Here is a 27,648-nt window from a genome sequence, read left to right as displayed (position 1 = left end):
GCCATGCGCAGACTGCAGTGAGAGCAGCCAGACACCTGCCCCTCCCAGTGCAAAGCTGGGAGACAGGAGGAGCCAGGGGACCCCCCACCCCAGCATCCCCGGTGAGTGCTGGCTGATCTGGAGGAACACAGGCTGAGATGATAGCTACTGAAGTGAAATACAGTGTGGTGCTAATAGTCTTTAGTGTTTCTTTGACTTTGCAGGCCTAGGGCCGGTAGTCTGATCATGCATTCAGTAGGGGGATCTCCTTCTGAACGTGGTAGTCATTGTTAGTTCCCTATTGTCTTGTTTTAAGGTCCTGTATCATTTTCCCTGGTTTGTTTTTATTCTATGTTGTCTTGTTTGATTTTATTGTGTCTGGTGGTATGGGCAGCTACTTCAAAGATAACAAGATATGTTATGGTTGCTATCTGGGATTTACTGTGGTAGTTATCTTGGATTGTTTTGTTTTTATTGGTTCTAGTCTGTTGTGTTTTGTTCGATTTTCCTATGTCTGATGGTATAGGCAGCTATTCTGAAGACCACAGTAGGCATTATGGTAGCCATTGGTGATTTCCTATTATCTTGTTTTAGAACCCTGTATTACTTACACTGTTTTGTTTTGCTTGGTTTTATTCTCTTTAAAATAAAAAATTAAATACAAAGAACATAATCGCCCAAGCTTTGTAGATGAGAGACTTAGGATGTCATGTACTTACACAGCTAGTGCGAGAGGGAGCAGATCCTAAAGCCGTCTCTGCCTCCAAAAGCTGCCTTCTTTCCTCCATATCTTACAAGCGCAGCATAAGCTTCTGAGTGAGAAGTGCTGGAAAATCTTTAATAGTCGTGACAGGCCTGTTTATGGTTGAGTGTACTTTACGTTACATGATAAAACTGGCTTATTGAACATTAAGATTTCCAATTGTGTTTTCCAGGAAATCAAAGTTTTCTCAGTCTTCCTGGCTTCCATGCCTTTGTAAAATTCTTTTTTGGCCCCTGAATAACATGCAGCATGCTTTGGGCTTTCCTAATGCCTATATAACATGAGGGATATTGGTAAGAATGGTGGAGAAAACAGTTTATATTTGGCCTTATTGATTACTGGCTTTTGTGCAAATTATTTAACTTTCCTGAACTTCTGTTCTCTAATTTGCACAGTGGTAATATTAACATCTATCTCATGTGGATTAGGGCTCGTCATCAAGTATTGGAGATACAACTTCAATGGTGTTTCTTAAATTCATGAGTTAGAACTGAGAATATTATTTGTTCCCGATGACAGGATATTATTTGTATTTATTTTTGATACCAGGAGTCATACTCAGGACCTCACGCTTGCCAGGCAGGTGCTGTGTCACTGAGCTATATCCTTGGCCTCAGCATATTATTGACACCAGAACCCTAATACAACTGGTCGCAACCAAGGTGAAGCCAGTTTACACTGACAGGTAGAGAAAATAAATGAGGGGAGCAGGCAGGATGTGATATCCAAAATAGCCATGCAGAGCAAGAGCACAGTGCTTCTGACATGATGACATTTGCTGACAGATGACTAACGCAAGTAAATCATTAATCTGGAGGGAGCTCATAGGTCTGGTGGAGCTTGGTTCTCCAGAACAAAGCTTTCCTGTTCTCACACTGGGAGTGGAACTGATTACCTCTGTGCTTTCTGCCCGCTCTCCCCAGCCTACCCACTGAAATCCTTGCTCACTTACAGAAAAGGCATCCCAAAGTGATACAAGAAAAAGCAATCTACTAACAGCAGGGAAAATTCACATGAGCTATGTGAGTTTATCAACTTAGTCTTTCATAACCACGGGCAGATAACCAGTGGTCCTCAGATGTCTAGGGAAACCAACAGTATCAGGTAATAGGACTAAGATGAATATAGCAAGGTGGACCAGTGGAGTAGAATAGAAGACAGTTCCACGTACTTTCATCCATCTGAACTTGACAAAGCAGTCAGACACATATTGGAGGATGGCGCTTTTTTAACAAATGGCACTGGGGAAATTGGCTATTCATGTGCAGAAGAATGAAACTAGACCATATCTCTGCCCCTGTCCTATACTCAAACCAACAATAGATCAAAGATTACTATAAAGATACAAAATTAGAAACATAGGACCTGATGAAAAATAATATGAGAGAAACACTCAACTCTATAGGCACAAGCAAAGACTTCTTGAAGAAAACTCTAATATAAGACGTAATAGCAAAAATCAAAGTATGGGATTAAATCAAATTTAAAACTTCTGCAGAGCAAAAACAAAAAACAAAGATAAAAAAAATGACAGATTGAAAAGTAACCTAAAATGGGGAAAATCTTGACAGCTAGTCTTCTGCTGGAGGACTAATACCTAGAACATAAAAAGAAATAAACAAAATAAAAAACAAAAAGCAAACCAAAAAGACCCAAAAAACAAATGACCAAATTAAGAAATGGGCAGATAAACCCAACAGACACTTCTCCAAAGAAGAAATACAAATGGCCAGTAAGTACATAAAAAGTGTCCAGCATGCTTAGCCATCAGGAAACTGCAAACCAAAGCAATTCTGAGATTCTATCACACTTCAGTCAGAATGGCTATCAACAAGTGCTGGTGAAGATGGGGGGAAAGGGAACCTTCTACACTGCTGGTGGGGATGTAAACTAGTACAACCACTAGAGAAATCAATATGGAGGGTCCTCAGAAAACTAAAACTAGAAATTCCATTTAATCCAGTATCTCTCCTTGGTATATTCTTGAAAGAGTTGAAGTCCTCATACTGTAAGTAAACACAGGTGCCCATATTTATAACTGACTTCTGGAAACAGCTTAGATGCCTGTCAACTAATGAATGGATAAAGAAACTGATATATATATATATATATATATATATATATATATATATATGAATTGTATTTCAACATAGAGAAGAATGAATTCATATCATTTGCAGGAAAATGGATCGATTTTAAGACCATAATATTAAGTGAAATAAGTCAAATATGGAAAGTTAACACATGATTTATCTTACAGGAAAAGCACAAAATATAAATAAAGAATAAATAAGGAGGGATGGTAGGGGACAGGAAGACAAGCTTCCTGGAGATGGGGAAAGGGATCAGGAAAAGCGAGAGAGGAAAGCGTAGGTGGAGAGGAAAGGGGATCAAAATGACCAAGATCTGGTGCACACACGTACCAATTTTCCAAGAGGAATGTAAAGATTATGTATTACAAACATATACCAATAAAAATAAAATGAAAAATGGATAAGAGCAATGTAGGGTATCAAATATCCCCCTGAGAATCAGGTAGATGTAGAGGAAGCCCAGGGAGCTGGAGTATAGGAAGACGAGGAGCTGGATTACCCTGATGAGCTATGAAAGCTTCACGTGTTTCCTTTGTAATGTGATTGGGGGGAGAAAGCAGCCTGATACATTAGGGAATAAAAACATTAACATACAAGTGAATCGTGTTCTGTAGGCTCGTGTTCCACAAGCTGTGGATGACACCAAGGAGTCGTGATGAAAGAAATGGAAATCAGGTTTCTTTGGTTCTTCAATTACTTTCTCTGAGTGGCAAAGTTTTCCTTTACATAGGGCTACATTTCTTTTTTCTGAGATCCAACCATAATAAAGTCTACCTTTTGTAGCTTTGAAATATTTGGGGAAAAATGTGTCTATACATATTTAGCATGGCTTTTTCCTTCTTATTCCTTTAGTAGTACAGTATAACAATTATATAGCACTTAGATTGTACTAGGTACTCTAACTAGAGGGCACTCAAAGTATGGCGGAGGATTATGTAAGCAGGTTACACGCCTTCTTTTATAGAACAGGATTGAGTATCCACACATTTTGGCACTGGCAGGAGTCTTGGTATCATTTCCTTGCCCATACCAAGGGACGATTGTGCTTGATTTTGCAAATAATAATAACCATGTAAAAATAATGTTCTATATGCTTTTTTCTAATTTCTAGAATAAACCTCATGTCTAATCCAAACAATAAAATGCTTAATAAAACAAGGAAAAGCTTTTATAAAATGAGATTATAAAAAATCCCAATATAAAAAAGATTTTATGAAAAAACAAAACTTTATTTTAAAAAAACAGGACTTTAACTTTTTAAAAATCCAAGATACTATAAAACAGAAACAGTGTGTCCTTAACTGTTGTAAATACTCATTATTTAGGTCATAGTATAGTTGATGATTCTGGGAATTAAAAGTGATGGCTACAGTAGTGTTCTTATTTCCTTGTTTTATAAAAGAAAAATGATACTCTGCCTAAAATTAATATTATAATAAAGAGAATTTGGTCTATTATCTGAAATTATAAAAGATAAATAAACTAAAAAGTAGTTTAACCAAGTAAACCTAGGGAGAGAGCAGGAAGTAATGGCCGTGAATTACTTACCTGTTCCAATGGGGCACTGAGAAGTCGCCTTGACCCTCTGCACCCCGTAGTAGAGAGAATTAGCTGTAGATGGTTCACCACCAGCCACTCTAGCAGACCTAAATACTTACCTATGTGTCTTTTTTTCAGTGTATTAACAAGCTTATTCCTAAATACAATTTTTTAATGATCCAATTATTGAAAGAAAAATTTCTGTTGTTCGTTTGGAATAATACAGGTTTAGGAAAGTGGGAGGAGATGTTTTTCAAAGTCCATTAATATGATGGATGTTCTGACAGCCATTGAATTGACTAAATATGCAACAGATTGCTTTCATCTGAAAAAGTGGACAAGTGTGCTTCCCTGAAGAGGAATGATAAGATTGTATATTCTCAGAATTAGATGTCAGTTAATTAAAATAAGCCCTAAATACATGTCAGAAATGATTTTTTTTTACTATTTTCATTGTGCACAAACATGCATATGGCTTGCAGATCATTTTCCTTTGCTATTTGCTTATAGCTCTTCTCAATTCTAATCATCCTGTTTTCTGTCTTTCCTGGAAGTATTTCACTCACATTCCTCAGTGTTTTACACCTTTTAGAACTTTGTATGTCTGATTTTTTTTAGGCAAATAAACGTTTACCAAAGCACACAGGTCTTAGAGACAGTTTTATGCAGTCCATATTAAATTCAGAATGGTAACATGTGTTTAATGTAACACGTTGTAGAAATTTGAAGCTTTATTTCCAAAAGATTAACTAAGTCAACAGAAAGACACGAACTGACTTGTTAGTGTCAACATTTAGAGGAAGAGACAGTTTTCCCAGGATCGTTACAAACTGGTACATTCATTGGCAGAAGAATGTGTGCAGGTCACACCCAAGTGAACACACGGAGACAAGTTCAGGATGAGCTAACTCCCAGCTGCAGAAATAATGGAAATCATGCCAACTGATTGTCTCCAGTTGATTCCAAGACTGGTTAAGGAAGCTGGAACTTTCCCTTTCATGCCATTTTATCCTGTTGGAGCTTTAATAGTCGTTATAGTCTTATCAACACCATAAACCCAGGATTGTCCCCCAAAGTGTTGTATCCATTAAAAATTTGGATGTGAAATGTGAGTCTTTCAGGCTTTAAATAATTTCTGGCAAAATGTTCCTTGTTAACCCTTGAAGTATCTGATAATTTATTCACTTTATTTCTTATTTATTTGATTTTATTGGCAGTATCCACTCTTTGTTACTAATTACTGGCCATTTCTACCCACTATTCTAACCTGTTACTGTAGTTCCAAAGCACTAGCCCCAGAATAAAATCTGTGTCCTGGCTAAAGGAAAACATCAGCTGGTGAAGCTAATGAACTGATAAGAGGAGCTTATTGTGCAACTTTCTAACATACCTTAGTCCAAAACATTTGTTTTTCATTGTGAAAATACACAGCTCCCTGAAAGTTTGGAGCTGAAGTACACCTAAGCAGAACCTTTGAGCAGATGCTTGCTTTGCTTTGTTTTTATTTTGTTTTGTTTTAGCTACTCCTCCTCACCATAGACCCTGGATGTGGAGGCCTGTGGCTAGGTGAATTATTCTCATTCTAGTTTGCAGATATAGGAAATGAGAGTTCCAGAAATGTAGACTTGTCTTGAGTAACGAATCAACGTCATTGTCAATACTATAGGCTTAAACAGCACAAAACGGTAGGAAGGATTTTGATGACTGTTAGTTGATTGAGACCCTGAATCTTGTTTAAAGGTAGACAGACTTCTAAAAGGGTCATCTTTCTGCCTTTCCATGCATTTAAAACCACTGGGGAAAAACAAAAAACAGAGAAAACCAAACAAACAAAAAACAAAAACCAAAACCACAATCTTACCCAGCTCAGGTGTACTTTCCCTGACAATACATCGTTTTTGAGAAGGCTGAATTCCCAAATACTTTGAATCACTGAGTGCTCACTATATGCCAATCACTAAACTTGGAGCAGAAAAAACAAAATAAATAGAAAATCAAGACATCCCCTGATATTAAGTGGGGAAGGACAACGCAGACCTGCCAATTTCTTGACTCTGCAGGGTGGATTTTCAGGGCTGGTGAGGTGAGGACCGGATGCTGTGCAACATCAGAGGCTGACACAGACCTACTTGGCTTGAGGGGAAGCTTCCTGGAAAAGGCAGTGATTCATTTGTATCTGTTCTGTCTTTTGTTTAGTGATATCTGTTTACTTGTTTAAAAATTCCAGACCCTACACAAAAATATAAGCGCTAGTAAAATTTACCCAAAATATCTTTACGGCAATGGTGAACACCCGTTCAGGCACAACTGTGTATATGTTTATTTACACATATTTATACAAGTGTTTGCACTCCACATGCTATTTAACATCTTCATTATGTTCCATTGAACAATACAGCCTAGATTACATCAAATCAATACATTTAAAATTCTATTATAATTTCTCAAGGCCACATAGTATTCAATAATATTTCTGGCCTTCATTTAGTTAGTCCCTTATCAAAGGTTAAGTTTTCTTCAATTTTTTTTGCAACTTTATTTATTTATTTTTTGTCTTTTTCATTTTTATCGGTACCGCGGATCGAACTCACGACCGCCTGCTTGCAAGGCAGGTGCTTATGCCACTGAGCTAAACCCCCAGCCCTTTTTTTGCAACTTTAAATGATGCTGTGATCAAAATATGTATATAGCTTTGAGCTGTTGAGCAGTGATCTCCACAGGTAAGTCTTGCAAGATTTAAAATATTGAGTCATAAAGGTCAAACAGCTTTCTGGAAAAACTGTGCCAATTCATATTCATGTGTTTCTACATTTTTTGTCTACACTGGGTTTTATCCATATATTATATCTTTGGGAAAAGGATAAATGAAAGCTTTTATTTAACCATGTATTTCTTTAGTATTAAGTTATACATCTTTTTATACTTCTTCCTATGTTTTCTTTTTTATGAATTACCCGTGAATGTTTTTCATTAGCATGTTTCTTATCTGGCTGATTTGTATAAAATGGAGATGTTAACTTTACTGTCATGTGCACTGTGATTATCATCTCACCTGTTTGCTTTTATTTGATTTTAATTATGGTTTCAAAATGTTTATGAGTCAGCCCTATCAGTCTCCCCCATTTGATTTTGGCTTTGGTGTAGACTGCAGTGAGGCATCTAAAATATGTTTCAAGGCCATATTTTCCTTTGGCACTTTTATAGCTTTCCTTGTATCATTTATGCTCTGTAGAATTAACTAGGATACGTAAAGTGAGGTAAGGTTTTGTTAGTCACCTGTGTTCCCTTGCTGATTTAAAACACTATAGAGTGATTAGCAGATCATGATTGGTTCCATTACCTACTACCAGGGCAGACCTGTTTTCCCACATATACAACTCAGTAATATGCTTATCATTTGGAATTGTCTCAGGACTTATACTTCAGTGTATGTAAAGAGTTAGAACACAAGACACATAATAAGAGCTAACTACATAGCAGCTGTTACTGGGCACCCGCTTCACCTGTGCAACTAATTCTGTTTTATTCACTGATCTACAAATTCATAGGTGGGCAGCAATTTTAACTTTATGTTATATATGTGGACAATTTTTGTCATCTTTCAGGATTTCTTTATTTTTCTAGCATTTTTATTTTTCTACATAGTTCCTTCACTTGTCATTTTGTCACTTCCTATCAAACTCATTGAGATTTTGTTTGGCATTATAGAAACTGGATTGTGTTAGGAAAAGTTAACCTCTGCATAAACTTTCCTTTCAGGGGCTGGGGATTTAGCTCAGCGGCATAAGTGTCTGCCTTGCAAGCAGGCGTCGTGAGTTCGATCCCTGGCACCGATAAAAAGGGAAAAGACCAAAAAAAAAAAAGCAAAAAAACTTTCCTTTCCATTAACAATACACTTTTCCATTTATTCAAGCCCTTGTATTAAAGTTTTATGGTTTTATTCATGTACAGCCTCATTTCTTGATACTAAATATTCTTTTTCTAAGAAGCATTTTCATTTTGGCAAAATATGTGACAGAAAATTACTAATACTGCTATACACACGGGTGCACATAAATGTTTGAACTTTTGTGTAACTCTTGGGTATATACACCTAGAAGTGACATTTCTAAATTGTATGGCAACTTAATTTGAGCAATTATTATGCTGTCTTCCATAGCAGCAGGCCTGTTTTAGAAGCTGTAGGGTAGGGTAGAACAGTTTCAGTTTTTTATATTGTTGCTAACACTTCTTGTTTTCGTTCTTTGATAATAGTTATCCTAATGAGTATGAAGTGTATACTGAATATTCGGAGCCAAGTCTCAAAGGATTGTTAGGAATCAGAGAGAGGAAAAATAGTTTAGTTGTGTCTCTTTAGCTGCCAGTAGATGTAGTTATGCTTGGAGTAGCTGTGCTTTTAGAAATAATATTTTTTGATCAATCTACATGAAATACAAGCAGCGAAATAAAGTAGAAGAAAAAAGTTGTGTTTCCTGGAAAAAAGTAGAGTGGGGCAGGCAGCCAAAGTTAAAAATATTTATGCAGCTGTTGCCTGGAGTCGTCCAAAGAAACTTCTGGCCACTGTTTATAACATGCATGCTTAGTTTGTTACGAACCTATTGACTTAAGAAAAATCCTGTGTCGGGTGTATGTTTTCACCTTAGTATATGTGAGCTAGAGAAGTTGAATATGAATGTATTTGTGGGTATTTTGAGCTAAGCTAGAGCTCGTCAAGTTTGTAAACGAGTTCCAGTTTCTTGCATTTGCCACTGATTTTATTTTCAACCCACCCAACCTCAGCATCAGGACTGTGGCCTTAGACTCTCACTGCTAGATTTTAATCTCCTGTCCAGGTGCCCACATCCTGTACTCTGTCCCAGCTAACACTAAGCAGAGTCCTGGCCCTCAGATCTCAAGTCAGGTAGAGCTGGTTTAGTCAGTCTGCCCTTAGCCAGTGATAAAATAACCAACGTACCTCTCTCTTCTCACAGAATGTGCCTCAAAGTGCTTTTCATTCAGAGTTTCCCTTCAGATCTCAGAATTTTAAAGAGGTTCATGATCACTATAACTTTTTATTACTACTTTTTATCCTTCCTAGGTGTAGACAGTTACACCCATTCCTCCACTAAACCCTCTAAAAATATTGTGTGTATTTGGAGTAAGGGAATTCATTCCTTTTTTTTTTTCAGGGCACACTAACCAGTCCTGCTGTTGAAAAATAATACCTAAGCCACTGCTTTCCTCTGTGCTATCACTCTGCTTGGTCTTTGACTTCTCACGAGCTAACCAGGAAGACCAAACTCATCTGGTATTGGCCTCATGCTAATTTTATGCATTAATAAACTACAAAAAGATCAAGAGTTCCAGTAATAAAATTATCTTTGTTAGTTAACATAGTTTTGTATGTTGATTATAAAAAAATTCTGCGCTAAAAAGTCATTAAATCGTATACCTTATGGCTGAAAGTTATGGTACATGAATTCTATTTCAATCAAACTGTTTTTGAGACACCATCGATATTCAAATACCTTAGTGTGGGGAAAAAAGCGTAGTTTTCACTTAGCTAAATTCAACAAAGTAATTGACTGCTATGAATAACACCTGAAGAAGTCTGAGTGGTGCCTCCAGAGGGGGAAGTTTATAAAAAGTCTTATTTGATATTCACAGAAAGTGTACAAGGAATGAAACGTTTCAATCTTTAGTTTACAGTTGGGAATTTGATGCTAGAAGAGTCTAAACCTTTGATAAGCCATGGAGGAAATGCTGGGCTGCTCTAAGTGCCCAGAACAAGCCAGTTGATTTCAACAGCTCTTCCTTAGTGTAGCAATGAGCTGTGATGTTCAGAGCATCTTCAAAGAACCAAATTCCTTCATGCAATTGTGGCTTTATTTTATGCAACAGAATCTACGAAATCGTTAAGTATAACATAGCTTCAGGAATCTATAATCCAGCAAGCCATGTGGATTCTGTGGTCAAGCACCATGATAGCCTGTGGTAGAAGGGACCCCCATACCTCCAACATAACAGGAAGTAAATATTCTCTATGGCCATCAACCCGTATTTTAAATTTATGCTTGTTTCAAGCAAGAAACTGAAAACTGTTACTCCACTGTTTTTCTCCATTTTTTAAAATCGTAGCATCATTATCTCTGAATATGCACCCCAGTAGCTAAAGGAAAATGAAGATACCATATTGGAGAAGAAAGTAGCTTCCTCTATTTCTCTGTAGGTGAGCTCAGCCTCCTAGATACATATAGAATAAACTGAAATGATTTTTTTTTTTTTGGTGAGGAAGCCCAAGAAAATGAATTATTCTTAGTGACTGTGCAATTTAAGAGATTAGAAAATGAAAAACCCCTTGTCTATTGCCAGCAATCTTGTACCAAGGAGAAATGGAAAGAGCTACTGCATGTTTTGTCTGTGAGTATATTCTTGGGATTAATATTTGGGATTATTTCTTCTTCATTTTCAGCGGAGCTCATAGAGACGTGAAATTTCCTTTTGCCATTTTCCATCCCTCTCCTCCTAATCCCCAGCCCATGAGACACTTGTAAAGGTTATGATGTCTCAAAGATAAGGCTGCATAATATAGAGATTAATATGAATTTTACAGGATAGGGCTTAAGGTCAAATAATCATTCCAACCCTCTGTTCCTGCATTAACTGTAAAGTTTATAGCACACTATCTTGGTATATCAAGTTAATTTTCCAATAAAATTTTAGTTTAAATTAATAGTCTGTTGAGGAGTCTACTCAAAGCCCAGAACCTGGAACATACCTGGAAGAGGGTATATGATAGAAATAAATTGAACAGTGACCTCCTTCTTTTGGAGGTGGCAATCTGATTGACAATACAAATATACCAATAATTCTAAAGTAAGCCTTCCTAGGTAAGACAGTTAAGAATTTGTTGAGTACATACCTTGAACCATCACTGTATTAGGGTTTGTGTTACATGGAATAACAGAGGAGCAAATAAAATGTTAATCATCACAAGTCTGGTTGGGTTATCAGAAAATGTCTTCATGGACAGCATGGAATAAATAAGTCTTTGTTCTTAAAGAATGCACAGTTTGCAAGCATTTATTTCTGTTAAGTCCATTTGGGGTAGTAGAAAAGCAAGATATCTAGTTTGGTTAAAAAACAGGATGCCTCTACAACATAGAGAAGGTAAAAGATCATATCCATGCAATCAAGGTGACTAAGACAGGCTTAAAATTTGTGTCTCAGCTTAACATAGAGAATGAGGGAAACAATTATATCTTTCAGTGGAAATTTTGGAATGTAATAGAAAACATAGAAACTAATAGACAAAACAATTTTATCAAGGGAAGATGATTTAGAGAAGACAGTATGTTTCTGATTTCGCTTGGAATTTCAGGTGCAGATAACTACAAGCATGACTTTGTAGGTAGATAGAGAAGCCAAGGGTAGAATCAGCAACTTAGAAGCAGCTGCCACTGGGACACAGCACAAAAAGATGGCATGATAAAGCACTGGAGGAAAACTGATATTTAGTGGCTGGGAAAAGAAGTGTGGTACTCTGAGGGGACAAAGGTGAGGCTGGCAGAGGGAGGATCACGAGTGAAGGGCTGGGCATGCCACTCGAAGTGTCTGATGGAGGAAAAGCCAGCAGAATCAAGGTTCCGAGGAGAGGGGAGGAGGTGCCTGAGCTGCTGTATGAAAGCCTTTCCCTGAACCAAGTTATCTCCATCTTAAGAAATATTTATGGTGTTGACCGAAGTGCTCTCGTTGTTTGATCTTAGCTCTCAGAATAAAGCCAAATAACATTTCCAAATCTTGGAAATTGTTCTGGATTAAAACGCAATTAAGGGGCAACAGACATAGCTCAGCAGCCTGGCACATGTGAGATCCTGAGTTTGATTCTTGGTTAAAAAAATCCAATTAAAAGGTCTAAAATGAAACAAAATCTCCCATAGGGTTTCTGCCAATAGTTGTGCCATTCATAAACATGGCCCTTCCTCCAAACTCCAAAAATAAAAAAGAATAGTAAATGCATGGCAGCAAGGGGAAAAATAAGAGTAAAATATTAGTTTGCAAATTTTTCTTAGAGTCTGACCTTAGAGATTGGTTCGATCAGTGCCACTCCTACATTTGTTCCTATGATAAGCTGAATTGTGGCCCCCTCAATTCATATATTGAGTTTCCAACCCTTTGTGGCTCAGATCTGACCTAATTTAGAAACGAGGTTGTTGCTGATGTAATTAGTTAAAATGAGGGTACCTTGAAGCATGGTAGGCTTTTAATGCAATATTACTGGTATCCTTATAAAAATGAGAGGTTTAGGCAAAGGTTCATACATACAGGGAGCCCACCATGAGAAGATGAAGCAGAGATGGTAACGTCACCAAAGCCAAGGAATTCTAAAAGTTGCCAGCAAAATAACACAAGCTAAGAGCCAGGCGTAGAGTAGATTCTTTCACAGCCCTCAGAAGAAACCAAACCTGCTGGCACCTTAGTCTTGGACTTCTGGCATCCAAAACTGGTGACAATGAATTTTTTATTTTAAGTCACCCTACTTGTGGTATTTTGTTATGGTAGTCCCGCAAACCAATATCCCTAAACCAATAGTTTCCAGTGGGTTTCCCCAGGTGGTACACATCAAAGTCTGGTGTATTACAGAGAGAACAGTTTTCTTCCTGGAAAAAAAAATTGGTCATATAAGCAGTTTTAAAGTCCTCTTTTCCCAAATCCATTTTATTTCTCGGAGAAAGCAGTTCTTTGACTAGTGTGTACATTGAGAGCTGACCTTGAAGAATAAATCTCCGCCGCTATTCTGGTGTGCTTGCTCTTCCAAACAGATCTAATAATAGAGCTGACCCTTCCACAATGACTGGCCAGTTGTACAATGGGCCTACCAAGAGGTTTTAGAGAAAAAAAGCTAATGAAGACTAGAAAGGTTCTTTTAACAGAGGAAATAATTGTGAGTTCAGCATGGTTAGTGATGTCTTTTGATATTTAGTGCTATTGGAAAAACTACCAAGACCACTTATAAAGGTTTTTATGTAACTAGACATTTATAGCTTGGCATTCATGTCTCTGGCTTGGCAAGGGAATCTCTCTATACAGTGGAAACATTTTTAAATAGCCAAGTGGCTAAGTAGGTGGCTTCTACGGCAGAAGTGCTGTACTTTGGGCACCCATAAAATGCATTCAGCATTTTGTATTTCTGTTTACAAGAACTTTAGAAAGCTGTCCTGTAGCCAACCCTTTTCTTCTCAAACAAAACCACCTACATCCTGCCTGGACTTACATGTGATCTTATAAAACAATATCAATTTAGTACTGGCCAAATTTTGCATAAATGTAAATTCTCCTTTCTCAAAGTAAAACAAACAAACTCAAAGCTTCTAAGTGATCCTAATCTGTAGAATCTGCACTTATGTGAGTGATTTCTACCAATAACTTACGAAATAACATTGTCAAAATAGACTGTCTGAATCCAAGCACATATGGTACAGTCTTCTTCCTGATTTTTTAAAAAATGATTATCTGTTCAATGCTTTGGTACAGTCTTCTTCCTGATTTTTTAAAACATGATTGTCTGTTCAGTGCTTTCCCGAGGTGGAGAGAAAAGCAAGGCCCTTCTTGCAGGAGTGGTTTTTAAAATTTCAAGTGGCTGTCAATCTAGGTGATTGTTAAGTCAGTCAAAGGGCAGGGAAGAGTGGTGTGACTGCTTGCGATGACAGTGTATTACATGCAGCCGGCAAGCTGCAATCACGAGAGTGAGAATGATAAAAACCCGTAACTGGCTCTCAGCTCTCAGCGTGTGAGAACACAGAGCAGGTAGGAATGGGGGTGGGGGGGGGACTGCACACCTTTTTGTCCTAAAAGAAGTAGTTATTAGTCACTTGATTTCTGCCTTTGAAAGTAGGCCGACATGGGCAGATTTCCCAGTTTTGTAAGAGCTAGAAACTTAGATTTTTACACTTGATCTTAGCCAAAGAACTCAGAAGTGGTTAGAAAGTTGGATTTTTTTTTTTTTGAAAAATCAAACTTCTGACTTTTAAATGTTGGAAACCACCAGCTTCCTATTTTTTCTGTAACAATCAGATAAGGCTAAGTGGCACAAATTTATTACTTTTCATTTCTAAAGGGGAGTTTGTAACAGATCTTAACTGAGCTGAAATTCGCGTGCTGGCAGGGCTCCTTTCAGAAACTGTAGAAGACAGCTCCCTGCGTTACCCTTTCTGCTTGGGAGTGGTTATATCTTTTTCTTTGACTTTCCTACTTCCTCTTCTCCCTTACAAAGATGCCCCTGTGACTACAGTAGTCCATCTCACTAGTCCAGAGCACCTGCTAGGACTGGACCGCATATTCTAGACATTCCCCAACGCAAAGAGAGTCTGGCCAGTTGCCAGATCTCAAAGGTGTCGGAAGCACCACTCCTGGGTATAGGAAAGACACAGGACACAAAGCCTGTAGCCAATACACCAGCGGGAAGTGTCTCAGTGAAGATAGGCAGGAGGAGAGACAGCTGGCCTTCGGTACACTTTACCAAATGCTGGCATAGCTTTTCACTAATCACTCCACACATTTGCCTTTGGCCAACAGTTTGAAAGTTTTACCTGTTGGTCTTTGGACAAAATTAGGAACTTAGGGATGTTGAAGTAAATACTAGTTTATGCTGTTACATTTCATTTCATATATCAACAGGATAATTTTTCATTCATGTGCTTTTTTCATGCATCTATATTTGCATGTGAGCTTTGCCATGGTTTCCTCTAAGTTCTCACAACTGCAAGGGTTATGATGACTTTTTCCTAAGAGCTTGGGCACAGATGCAACCTGGCACAATGAATGTGACATCAGCGGCCTTCATAATAGCAATCTGGCGGATCAGGTTGCTTTTCAGCTTTGTTGGCAACTCACACAGATCTGGCAAAGAGAACTGGCACAATGACTGAGTGGTCCTTTCACCGTGATTTATGATCTGCCTGGGTCAAAGCTGAAGCTGGTCAGATGGACTGGATTGGGATCACGCCTGGGTGGAGTTTTCTTGTCTGCTGGCAAAAAGACTCCTTCTGCTGTGCTCCAACAAGTTAGACGTTTAGACATTTTGCTGAGAGACGCGTATACCCACTGCAAACACGGGATGAAGAAAGACACTCTTGTTCCTGGTTACACTTCAGTACCTCCCTTGGTATGGGCACCAGGTTAATCAAGGAAAAATATACACCTGCAGCTGGCTTTGGTCATGTTGTTCTTGTCATTTAGGCAAGTTACCAACCTGTTAAATAAGACAATAACATCTATCTGACAAGAATCTTAAATGAATGTGAAGATATTCAATACCTCTGAAGTATCATACAAATGCAGTGAACTAGTATTATGTGTGATTTGAATTAGATTTCATTTTTCCTGTCTCTTGTCTTTTCAGTAGGATACACACACACACCATCTCATTAATTCTCTGGCCTATGTGTTGTCTCAGTAATGATGATTTGCATCAAGGGCTAACTAAGCTGCACAAGGCCCAGAGGTAGTTTTTCTTTTTAATTGTTTTGAACTTTTTCTTGGAAAAAAAACATACAGAACCAAGTCTAGATGAAAATTACAGAGTGTGCGATACAAAGTAGGAAAAGTCCATAAATGTATGCTAGAATCTCAATCAGAGGAGGAGGATTTTTTAAAAAAAATAGATGGGTAGTTTTAAGAAAGGATTGATCTTATGATTCTCATTAAAGAAATTAGAAGCCGATGCGTCCTAAGCAAAACAGAATTAATTGGTTTTGTTGGAAACATGTTCATATGAGATTTTGGAAGGAGAAGTTGATTTCATCATGGAACAAATATTGCCTATCCACAAAGTGATCGGTTTACTGGCTGTTGAAAACAACTGGAATGCTTTGAGCTTTGCCATATAAACTAGCACAACAGAACATATAAAATTCCTCCAACTCCTTATGAAGTCTATGGATCATGGGCTGCCCCAATCATGAACTCTTTGAGTTTAGCAGAAGTTAAGTCATTATTTCTTAACTCATTTTTGGTTTCTTTGCCAGTTTTTCACAATTTGCACTCTCTCTGGGTCCTGAATCTCTACCTGCCTTCCTTTGACTGGTTGAAGTGAGTGATGGATGTTTGCTCCTGTTGGTCATCTCGAGTTACTTTGTAACTAAGCCTCATTGTTGCCAGGCTGACCTTGGGGAGATCCTTGAGCCCCCCTGAATCACAGTCTGTGGGTGAGAGAAGTACACTGACCTCCAGAGGCTTCGGATTTCTTGGAGAAACAATTTTCAGGGCCGTTCTGTATGCAGTGGAGGAAGCTCAGTGGGTGAGCTAGGACACCATGGGTTTTAGGGATGAGCAAAGTGGTCTTGAGTCCTGCTTGCCATGCTTTCCTCAGTGAATGTTGCTGCATTGCTTTCTCTCTTGATTGTAATAGATCCTTTGCAATATTTAAGAGGCAAGCTTGAAGCATAGGACTCTAAATGCAGGAATCCTACTGAAGCATCTCTGGAGCACTACAGTGGACAGGAGAGAAAGGTGAGAAGAGCAAACATAATTTGAAATAGACTGCATCTTGCTCACTGATTAATAGATTATTCCATTACATCAAATTCCAAATAGGCATAACCTTCAAATAACTGCTCTAAAAAATTGTATAAGTCCTATACCTTTGGGATTTACGGGAATACAACTCAAATCTTCAAGGGTAAGTCTTCAAATGACTAGAAATTATTGTAACCCCCTCTTCTTAGGCTTGTTGTAATCATCTGACAACACAGGTGAAAGAATTAGGACATGGGACAATGAATAAATATGAGACTCTTCCAAAGTAATATTAATTAGATGAGTAAATGAGTATTGGCAGGAGAATTGCTTTGACTCAGAAGTATGATGATAAGCACACATCATTTGGATATTTTTTCTAAAACTCTCTAGACTCATCCTTTTTAGAAATGGGTCAGTACATGGCCCTGTGTCCATTTAAATAAGCTATGTCCCAGCGGCTTGTATACTTCTTAGCTCTCGCCTCTTCATTTTCTATGAGGTAGAATCTCATTCATAGTGTGTGTGTGTGTGTGTGTGTGTATACGCACGCGTGTGCATGATAGGGAGATTTTACTTTTTAAATATATTTTCGTATTTCTAGCTGTATTTTGGCAAGAAAAGGAATGTAACATGTTAAAAATGCATCACAAAATTAACAGAAATCACAGAATTTAGTTAAAATGAGAAAGAAAAGTTAAGCAACAATAACATTTGAATATAGTATACTTCATGGGAAAGATTCTGAGCAAGAAATGCAAAAAGAAGTCCGGAGCAAATCATGTGCATCTGACAAACTCCTGCCACATACAGAGAAATTAAAGCATTTAAAGAACTATTTTTACTTCTGGTTTAAAATGACCAGTAAGTTACAAGCTTCATTTTAACATCTAGTAAAATAAAAGCAAAGAAACACAAAGAGAAATAAACTAATAGCATTAAAGAAATTAAATTAGGAACGAATCAATAAATAAATGATTTTAGTAGACTTCTGGGAGATTGAAAATCAACAAGAGTATCTTGGTGAATCAACCAGGCTAAGAAAGTCACAGTTCTGTAGATGATAATGATCTATGAGAAACTCAGAGCTTATCTGCTCTGCAGAATCCCAACAAATCTCTGGCCTTAGAGTCAATAGCCAGGGTGTAAGGACTAGAGTTAAAATCCGAGATTCCCTTGAGGTCATCATGACTGCTGCGGCCACAGCTCTAAGCTCAGTTTCTCTTTCCCAAACCAACACCCGGGCAAAGCATCAGCCGACTCCTCTTTAAAAGCAAACTGTGTTTGGGGAAAACAAGACTTCCTGCCCTCCATCACCTGTGAACAAAACACGGAAAGCTTTGCTATGTTTACAGGATGATATGCAAATGATAAAAACCTTACATTATGAAAAGGCGAGTGGGTGGCTGACAGAAGGAGGGAAAGGCCTTGCAGAGGGAAGAGTGAGGATGCTAAGACTCTGGTATCATAAACGTAGTCACTGTTGTGTTCACTCAGCGAATATTTACTGAGATCCCACTGGGTACAGGAGCTGTCCTAGGCTTTTGAGATACAAAGAAAGGAAAAAAACAGAAGACAAAACATCTTACTTTCAAGGAGCTTGCATTATATTACACTACTTCATAGCAGGTAAGGCTGCAGGAGATACTCCTAGTGCTGGTTGAATATGAAATAGACAAATATATTATTTAATAATTTTAAGATAACTAATAAAACTAGTAATAATAATGAGAATGAAGATGAAAAGAATAGGGGTTAAGTGACCTAAATTGTTAGCTCTTATATAAGGAATTAATTAGATACTGTCTAAAGTGGATAAATCAAGACATAGATAAAATAATAATGTCTGGAATTATGGAGGAAGATGCCAAAAGTCAAAACAGAAGCAAGTGAAGGATTTGCCTCCAGGATGAAGAAGGTGAGAAGGGAGGCATGTGCACACCATGTTTGCTTTTCACCCTAAGTCCTATTTGCCTTCTCGCCAGGTGCACGCGTTATATTGATTAATACATAGATACTAAAAATTAAGTGACTTCGAAAGGAAGTATAATCAAAGAATGAGACCCATTTTTTATCTACCAAGACTCACAGGATTAGGCATGAAATTATTAGAAATGGATTTTCCCCCCTATATTTTAGAGTAAGTATTTAAAAATACATGCCATTTCAGTCTCTTACTGTAGCTGGAGTGAGTGGGAGAGTCAGACAAAATAATAAGTTGGTGAAGACTCAAGCTGGAAATAAAAGCAAAAGCTTCCTGAGTATGTTTTCAAGATAAATCGAGTGCAGTTCATTTGAACAAAACAGTGCTTTGAATTCCCCATTGTGTATCTGTGGTTAGTTAGCAACGTGCAGAAAAGTGAAGCCAACATTTATTACCTGCCTGTTGTGTATAAAATACTTTGCATGTGGTAAGTCTCTAACTCTGCTCCACAGCCTTATGCAATTGGCGTCAATTCTTACACTAGACGATGGGCCTAAAGATTAGACACAAGACACAGCTTGCTAAAGGCAACCTTGCTTTTCAGTGGAAAGTTGGATCCTTAGGTCTCTCCATCTCCCAAGCTGCACTCTTCCTTTCTCATCCTTTGATTTTCCCAATGCATGCATTCTTACAAAAAGACTAGATTTCAATAAAATTCCATTGGAAGTTTCCTGTCAATATTTTCTGTGGTGCAAATTTCTCTAAGGGATAATGGTGCCTAAGGCATTTAGATAATAGGGTAAATATTTCAGCATCAGATTGATAATACAGATATATGTTGACTGATTTCTTAATATTTGAGCAGAAAGAAACCTTGGAGAGTTTTATTATTTTCACCCTCAACCAGTAGCGTTCTTCTCCTTACCTTGTGCTACACTAATACTCCTCAAAATCTATCCCTCAGTAACTTTCTTGGCCCATCTCGTGACCAGCTTCACATATACAGTGGCCTGTGTGCTGCTATTGCTGGAACGAGGCCACACTCTTCCCTTGGGCTCATTATTGATCAAAAGAGATAAATTATGGTAGCAAATTATGATGCATGTGCATTTTGGGGATGCAAAAAAAAATTTTTTTTATCGGTACCAGGGATCGAACTCATGACCGCCTGGGAGAAGCAAAATTGAACCTTGTTTTGCATAGGTATCACTTGCCAAATACTTTGCATTCATCATTTCATTTAATCCTCTATAAATCTCTGAGGCAAATATCATGACCAATATATTTATATTCATACTTACACATTCATATTCATAGTATATTACTGGGGACTGAACTCAGAGGCATTCCACCACTCAGCTATGTCCCCGGCCCTTTTACATTTTTTATTTTGAAACAGGGTCTCACTGTGCTGCCCAGCCTGGCCTCCAACTTGCAGTGCTCCCACCTCAGCCTCCCAAATCACTATGGATAATATTTTACAAGTGGAAACTATCGACCCAGATGGCTTAAGCAAATTGGCCAAGATAAAAAATCAGGGAAGTAATCTCACTGTCATTTGAACACTTGGTTCAAGAAATGCACTTGTCCTGTTTCCAAAGTTGCCTAACCTCACAATTTTACAAATTCTCTTATTCTCTCCTTAGGAGATGAGATGAGCTATTGAACAGTGAAGCTGAATAAACTATAAACTGTTGCTTGACCTGATCTGGGCTCGCTCCTATCACTGCCACTGGAGAGGAGGCCCAACTCTGCATTAAGGGAACATTATCTTGATTGGTGCCATGCTGTTCTTAATGGATCAGTGAGAGATGTCAGTGTCATGCTGATTGTCCTCCTCCCTCAGAAGACACAGGGCTAGAAGATGGTAAAGGAGAGTGAGAATGAGGCAAAAAGACACAATGACAGTAGTCACCTAACAGGATGAAATTAAACAAGATTATCTATGTAAGTATAGAATGTTAAAGTACAGTTTAGCAGGAACTCACACAAACATTTGACATCAGTCTTAGAGTTTCATGATCATATTTATGATAATAGCTCTGAAATAAGTCTCTCCAGACTAGATCTTTACTCATAGCTTTAGTCTTGTACCCACAAAATATTAATCAATTCATCTTCTTGGAGTTAGGTGTCACAAAGGCCCCTTGGACTCAACATGTACGCTACCTGTGGGTTTATTTGTTGCTGAGTTTAGCAGCTGAATATGCTGTCAGGAGGTGAGGCCTGACTGCAGATGGCTCACTGGGAACATTTTGGAAGGATGTGTTCTTGTCCAAAATTTCTTCCTTCTTTCTCTGCTTCCTGGATGCCACTGACATGAGCCATCCTCTGCCATACTCCTCTATCAAGCTGTTTTTACCTTGGAGCGTCTGGCCATGAACTGAACCCACCAAAGCCATCAGCCAAAATAAACCTCTCTTTGTTTAAGTTGCAAGTGTTGGGTATTTCGTCCAAGAATGGGAAAGTGACTAACATAATGTACAAGATTAAGTTCTTAAAGCATCTCTTCCAAGCTTCTCTTCTAATATACAAATATTTCTGTTGTGTTAGAAAATCTGGGCTTCACTGTGAAAACTTTCCCCTTTTCACCTCCCGCCACTATCTTTAATTCTTTTGTATCCTGGCCATTTTACCTCCTCAAACTTCAGAATCTGTCACTATTTCATATCCACCAATACCTTCTTAGCCTAAGGAGCCAAGATTTTTCATCTGTACTATTGCTGTAGTCAAATTGCTCTCAATATTTCTACTTTGGCCCTTACCAGCACATTTAAGATACCAGCTGTCATGGTTTATGTCAGTGGCCCTCAAGCCTCATGCAATTATGGACTCAACCAAATCTAGCATTTGTGATTGGTTTGTTGTGTAGAGCTTTGTTTGGTGATGTGAGCGCTACACCTGCCTAGTAGTGGAGCCAGCACACGATGAACTGGCTAGAAGGAGCTGTGTCTCTCTCTCTCTTGCCAGTTCCTGCTTTGCTGTTTGCAGCATTGCTGTGCTGCCTCGGAGCCAACTGAACATAGACTAAAACCTCCAAGAAATAAACCTTTTCTTCCCTAATTTTGGGCATCAGGTATTTTGTCTCAACAACAAGTAAAAAGTAACTAGGACACCAACCCTAATTAAATTTTCATACCCTGAATATGATTGTGTTACTCACACATCCACCACAGATTACATTGCTCTGATGTCTTTTATTCCTCTCACATAGAAATCAAAATCTGGTTTCAATATCTGCCCCCAGCTTTGGTTCTTAGCAGTCTCGCCCTTTCTCTCTTTACTCTAACCCAGTGGGAGCAAACCTATAGCGTGCTTGCCACAGTGGGCTGTTTGTTATTGAAAGCTCCAAAATGCTTGTCATCACTGCTGGTCTTTGAATTTTCTTTAACTCCCAGACACACTGTGGAGCTTTCCATAACAAAGTCTTTGCACACATTATTCCTTCAGTCTAAAAGGTTCTTTCCGCTTCTCCCTCTGGTTAATGTATACTCATCCTTCAGCTGTCTGTCAAAATGGTCTCCCTGACTCTCTGCACTGATGTACATCAGTGCAATGGAATAATTGCTTTCATTTGGAGCTCTCATATCAATTAGTTATCCATTTACCAGTGTGCTGAATGTTTACTATGTGCCAGGCTATAAATTCTGGGGGCATTTCCCCTTAAGGATGAGTAATGGAGGACACAGATAATAAAGAAACAAAATATATGGTGACTCCATTGGTGATAAGCACTGCAGTGCTACAGGAAAAACATGTCAGAGAAAGAAGATAGGAAGTGCCTGTGTACTGCTCAAGCCTATACTATCTGCAGTGGGGCGGGGGGACCAATAAGGTAACATTTAAACTTATTCAGAAGGTGTTCATGGTTTGGGTCCCAAATGTGCCTCCAAAGGCTCATGTGGTCAGAGGTGGGGCACTAACTCAAAGGGTGCTGTTAGGAAGTGGAGCCTGGCTAGAAGAATGAGGTCACTGAGGAGACACAATGTGGAAGGGTGTATTCTTGTCCCTGACCCCTTCCCCTCTCTCTGGCTGTGGTTCCTGGCTGCGATGAGGTAAGCAACTTCCCCTGTCACACTCTTCTTCCACCTAGTCAACCGGGGACTGAAACCGTGAGCCAAAACAAACTTCTTCCTCCTCTAAATTATTTATGTCAGGTGTTTTTGGTTCGACAATAAATAAGAAACTAACGCAGAGGGAGACCACTGCCAGTGCTTGTAGGAAGAGTGTTCCAGGCAGAGAGAAGAGTAAGGGGAAAGGTCTTGACAGAGATGTTTGTTCTCTGTGTTTGAAGGGCAAGCAGGAGACCAGCACGGCAGAGCACATTGGAAGGAAAATTGCAGGGGATCGGGACAGACAGAGGGACAGGGTCAGGCAGGACCTGGAAGATCACTGTGAAAGATTAGGCTTTCAGCGAGAATGAGTGGGAAGTAACTTCTCTTGAATAAAATGCATGACCTGACTTGCACATTTTAAAGGGAAGATGATGGCTTCGGTGTGGGGAATAAACTGTGGATGTGAGAGAACTTGTTTATACTGATCCAGGCCAGTCATGGTGGTGGCTGGATCAGGTGAGTGACAATGGAAGTGATCAGATCTGTATATCTGTGAAAGAATGCCAACAGCACATGCTGATCGATTTGGTATGTGTTTTAAGAGAAAGAAAAAAGTCAAGAATTATATCAAGGCTGATGATGTAATTAGAAAAATGGAATATTTTCATTTACTGATATGGGCAAGTCCATGGGAAAAACATACTTGGTGAAAATGCTTAGGGGTCAATCTGTATATGCTTATTATAGGAAGTCAGAGAGGAATGACCATATCCTGGTTTGCCTGGGACTAACTAAGAAGGTGCCTAGGATGTACTAAAACCAAGGAAATTCTACAAAAATTGGGATGAGTTAATCATCCTAGGTCTAGATCTCACAGACAAATTTGTCTTTGACACATAAGTGGTATTCGAAGCCAAAAGACTGGATGAATATTATGATTTACATTTTCCCCTCACACCTTATGTGTTTGGTAGTTGTTTGGATTATAAGCATTATAGCTGGACTTGCTCTTAGGATGTGGGGTCTGGTTGGAGGAGTCGGGTTACTGTGGGTGTGGCCTGAAAGGGTTTATCTTCCTTCCTGGATCCTCTCTTGACTCTCCCAGCTTCCTGTATGATCTGAGCAACATTTTCCCTGCCGTGACCTTTGGTCAGGCCATTCTCCCTTGAAGTCAGCAGACTAAAGACTGAAATGCGAGCCAAAATAAACTTTTCCTCCTTGAATTTCTGGGTGTTCAGTATTGTGTCTGAGCTATGAAGAAAGTGACTAATACAATGAGCTCACCCAGAAAGTAAGTAAATTAGAGAAGAGACTGGGTCAAGCTGACTTAAGCATTTAGAGATGAGGATGTTGATAAGAATCAGCAGAAAAGGATAAGCAAGGGGAGTCCAGTGAAGCAGGAAGAAAGGCAGGACAGTGTGATGTCCTAGAAGTCAACTGGAGAAATGTTGCATATTGTGGGTTGAATCAGGATGATAAGTCAAATGAGAGGAGGACAGAATGGAGTGCTGGATTTCTCAGTGTGGAGATCTCATTGGATATCCTGAAAAGGACTATAAACATGGGAGTCTTAGGGGCAAAACTTTGATTAGTATGAGCTCAGGAAGAGAGCAATTAGTGCTGAGTATATATCATGCAAAGGAGGATGGAGAAACAGGGCAGAAGCTAGAGGGGGAAGTAAGGTCAAAAGGCTGTTGGATGGGAACATATGTAACATGTTTTGCCTATTTTGGGTAACACCTCCAAAATAAATCCTGTAGGAGATGAATAGGAGGATAGCAGAAGCACTGCTCTTGAGCAGGTACTTTAGGTAAGAGCAAAAATAGTTCAGGAAGGGTGACAAAAATGGTTCTGATGTACTTAGCTGGGAAGAGTTCGTTTAAGTTCTGTTCTGATTGCACCCACTTTCTCATTGAAAGGGGTGGTGGGGTCATTAGCCAGGAGGGGCAGGTGTGGAGTGAGGTAGAAGTGTTGGAAGAAGTTTAAAGGGGACAGAGGAGGAGGGCTCATGAGCAGATGGCTCCCATATGGAAAGTAATGAATAGTTTAGTTTGATGACAGGAGCTTCAAAGCTGTAAGTGTGTGTGTGTGTGTGTGTGTGTGTGTGTGTGTGTGTGTGTGTGTAAGGGTTAGGGAGAAGAGAGGGAAAATATGAAGAAGATGAGTAAGGAAGGTTAACTTCTCATCTCCAGGTCCAGAGAGATAAATAACCACCACCTTGGAGCTAGAGAAGAGGCAGAATTGGAGCACAAAGGTAACGGGAATGTTTGTAAGAATTTTTGAGGTATTATATATTTTATGATAATAGACTTATCACCGTTTGGGGGTGTTTGCTTTTGAGTAAGCCCAGGGGTCTTGTGCATTCTAGGCAAATGCATCACTAGTGAGCCATACCTACAGCTCTTGCTTATCTATTTAATCATATATAGATCTCATGAAGTAGTTCAGGCTGGCCTTGAACTTGTGATCCTCTTGCCTCAGCTTCCCAAGTATCTGGAATCACAAGCCAATGCTACCACAGCTGGCTGGACTGAGCACTTTTAAGGGGACAGGAAGGGCTGGAGGAACTGGAGATGGGGGTAGAAGTTCAAGTTATAGCCCCGTAAGATGAGGGTTTGTATTTGTGGAATCTCTCGAAAGGTTTAATGCTTTTATGCTGACTGCAGTTAACAAGAATAACATATTAATCAAGGTTGGGATATTCACTTTCTTGGGAGGGAGCCCTGGGGCCTCCTCTGCCAGCACAAGGTAGAAGAAGAGATGCTTTCATGAGTGTGATGATTCGCTCAGGGTCTGCACGCAAAGACCCTGCCTGCTAAGCGCCTGGAGAGCAGGGGCTATATTTACCTTTGTACCACCAATGCCCTGAGATGTACCTGGGGCATAGCAGGAATCTGGTATATAGAATCAGATGCAAAGAACTGAAGGTTTTAGTCGACAGCAAGGTACTTTATGAGCAGTGGTACCACTGGACACAGTCCTATGAACTTTCTAAACTCACCCTAGCCAGAGAAATAAGTTGCAGGTGGGCTGACTCCCATCACAGCCAAAGGACATTTTAAAAGGGCACACTCAAATAGAGGGAATTTTCACAAGAAAAGGGAGGGCTCATTATGATCCAGAGCTGCTATGTTTATGGGAATTGGGGATGCTGTCAAGAAGGGGTAGAGAGACCTTGGGTGTGTATCCCTGCTGTGTGTCAGATCACCCATCTTGCAGATAGGTCAGAATGCAAACCAATGGCACTTGTTTGAAGGTGAGATCTACCCACTAGTACTGTCCTTTACTTGAAATTTACAGGTGCAAAGAGGTGGTCATCTCACAGGTGAAAGGGGATTGCCCAGACCTATTGTGTTTTAGGAGACAGGAAAAGCAAAGCAAACAAACAAAACCCTTAGCTTGTGTCTCAAAGCTGCAGTCTTTCTTCAAAGTACAGTTTTACAATTCCAGTTCTCCTTGTGTGCTTTCTGCCTGTCTTCATTTCTGCCATTCTACCTCAGCGATGAGGCTGTGAGGACAAGGAACCATGTTCAGCGTAGACTGAGTAATGCTTTCTCTGTCCTGCTCACCGAGTGGTGTATCTGCAGGACTCCACTCATGTCTGGCCGCCACACTCTAAGGCCGGTTGTTCACTTCTTAGAAATGTTGAGAAGATGCATTGGGCATTTTTGTTTGCCAGAGAGAGAAGTTTATCTGAGTCCCTCAAGTACTTGGAGATATTATAAAGGTATTTGTGGAAGGTCCTAGAAATTTCATGGAAATACAAGAAAGAGCCACAAGTGGATCCCATGGGGAGGGGCGGTGCAGTGTGCTTCGGGAGCTGGGTGATTTCAGGGCTCAGTGTCAGCAGAGTTAATTCTTAATCTTCACGGTGACTCAGCTGTTTTCTGTCTCTGCCTGGGGACTGCTCTCGTTACTGCTAATCAACTGTTACACTTCCCCTGAAAATATGTTCCCTACCTCGTGTTATCTTACAGTTTCTGCTTACTCATGTTTCTGTTAGCTGCAGAATAATATTCAGAGCATTTTAGGTTGATTTTCCTCATTTTCTCCAATAACATCTGCACAGCTATTCTATAACCACTTTGTTAAAGTTTTCCATGTGATTTTCTTTTTCTCTTTGTACCTAAGCTACTTCTTGATATATTTGTTTTTTGCCTTTTCAGATTGTGCCTCTTTTTTGTTACAGGAAGACAGAAATCTATGGGTGATAACCAAGTTTAACTTTCTTTTTTTCTAACCTCACCACCCCCCGAAGGAGTAGACAGAGATAAGGGTGTTCTTTTCAGCCCATAAAAGTCTCTCCTGGCCTTCAAGATGGCATTTTAATCTTTATATGTGTCCCGTAAGATCTCAGTCTTTTGTTTCAGGAACTCTCTCCCATCTTCCATGTTAACTGTCTGTCTGCTTGGTGTCATCAGTCTTCCATTCTTGTTTTAATAAGATGGAAATACACTTTTTAAATTGCTAAAGTTCCTACTTGATTTCCTAAACAAATCAGCTTCCAGAACCCAAGCGAATGTTATACACAGTTTTTGGTTGCCTTCTTAGCATGTGGGTTTATGTTGATTTTGCTTTGTTTCTCTACTTTGGCACAAGATCCATACGTATATCTAAATGGCGCCAAAGTAGTGTGTTGTGTCCTACAGGAAGCTCAAATGCATCTTCCCCCTGCATCCTTTGGAGGTCCTATTACAGCTGCTTTTCACCACGACCTGGCCAGAAGCTACGTCCCTGTGTGCCTGCAGCTCAGGAGCTACATGAATGATACAGGGACCCTGCCTCAGATTTCCATTCCTT

The 27,648-nt window shown here is 39.2% G+C and overlaps 1 long non-coding RNA gene across 2 annotated transcripts in view; it reads left to right on the top strand.

The window, feature by feature from the left end:
* Positions 1–14,068: 14,068 nt before the first annotated feature.
* Positions 14,069–27,648, top strand: part of LOC106025447 (uncharacterized) — a 54,826-nt gene continuing 41,246 nt past the window's right edge. For both annotated transcript variants that reach the window (XR_010050922.1, XR_010050923.1), the window contains exons 1-2: positions 14,069–14,160; positions 25,041–25,102. This is a non-coding gene — a long non-coding RNA (uncharacterized LOC106025447). The remainder of the gene's footprint in view (positions 14,161–25,040; positions 25,103–27,648) is intronic.

Source organism: Cavia porcellus, unplaced genomic scaffold, assembly GCF_034190915.1.
Source record: "Cavia porcellus strain 051 isolate PalLab524CR breed Dunkin Hartley unplaced genomic scaffold, mCavPor4.1 scaffold_12, whole genome shotgun sequence".
Classification (NCBI taxonomy): Eukaryota; Metazoa; Chordata; class Mammalia; order Rodentia; family Caviidae; genus Cavia; species Cavia porcellus.
This window is presented reverse-complemented; position numbering and strand designations above follow the sequence as displayed.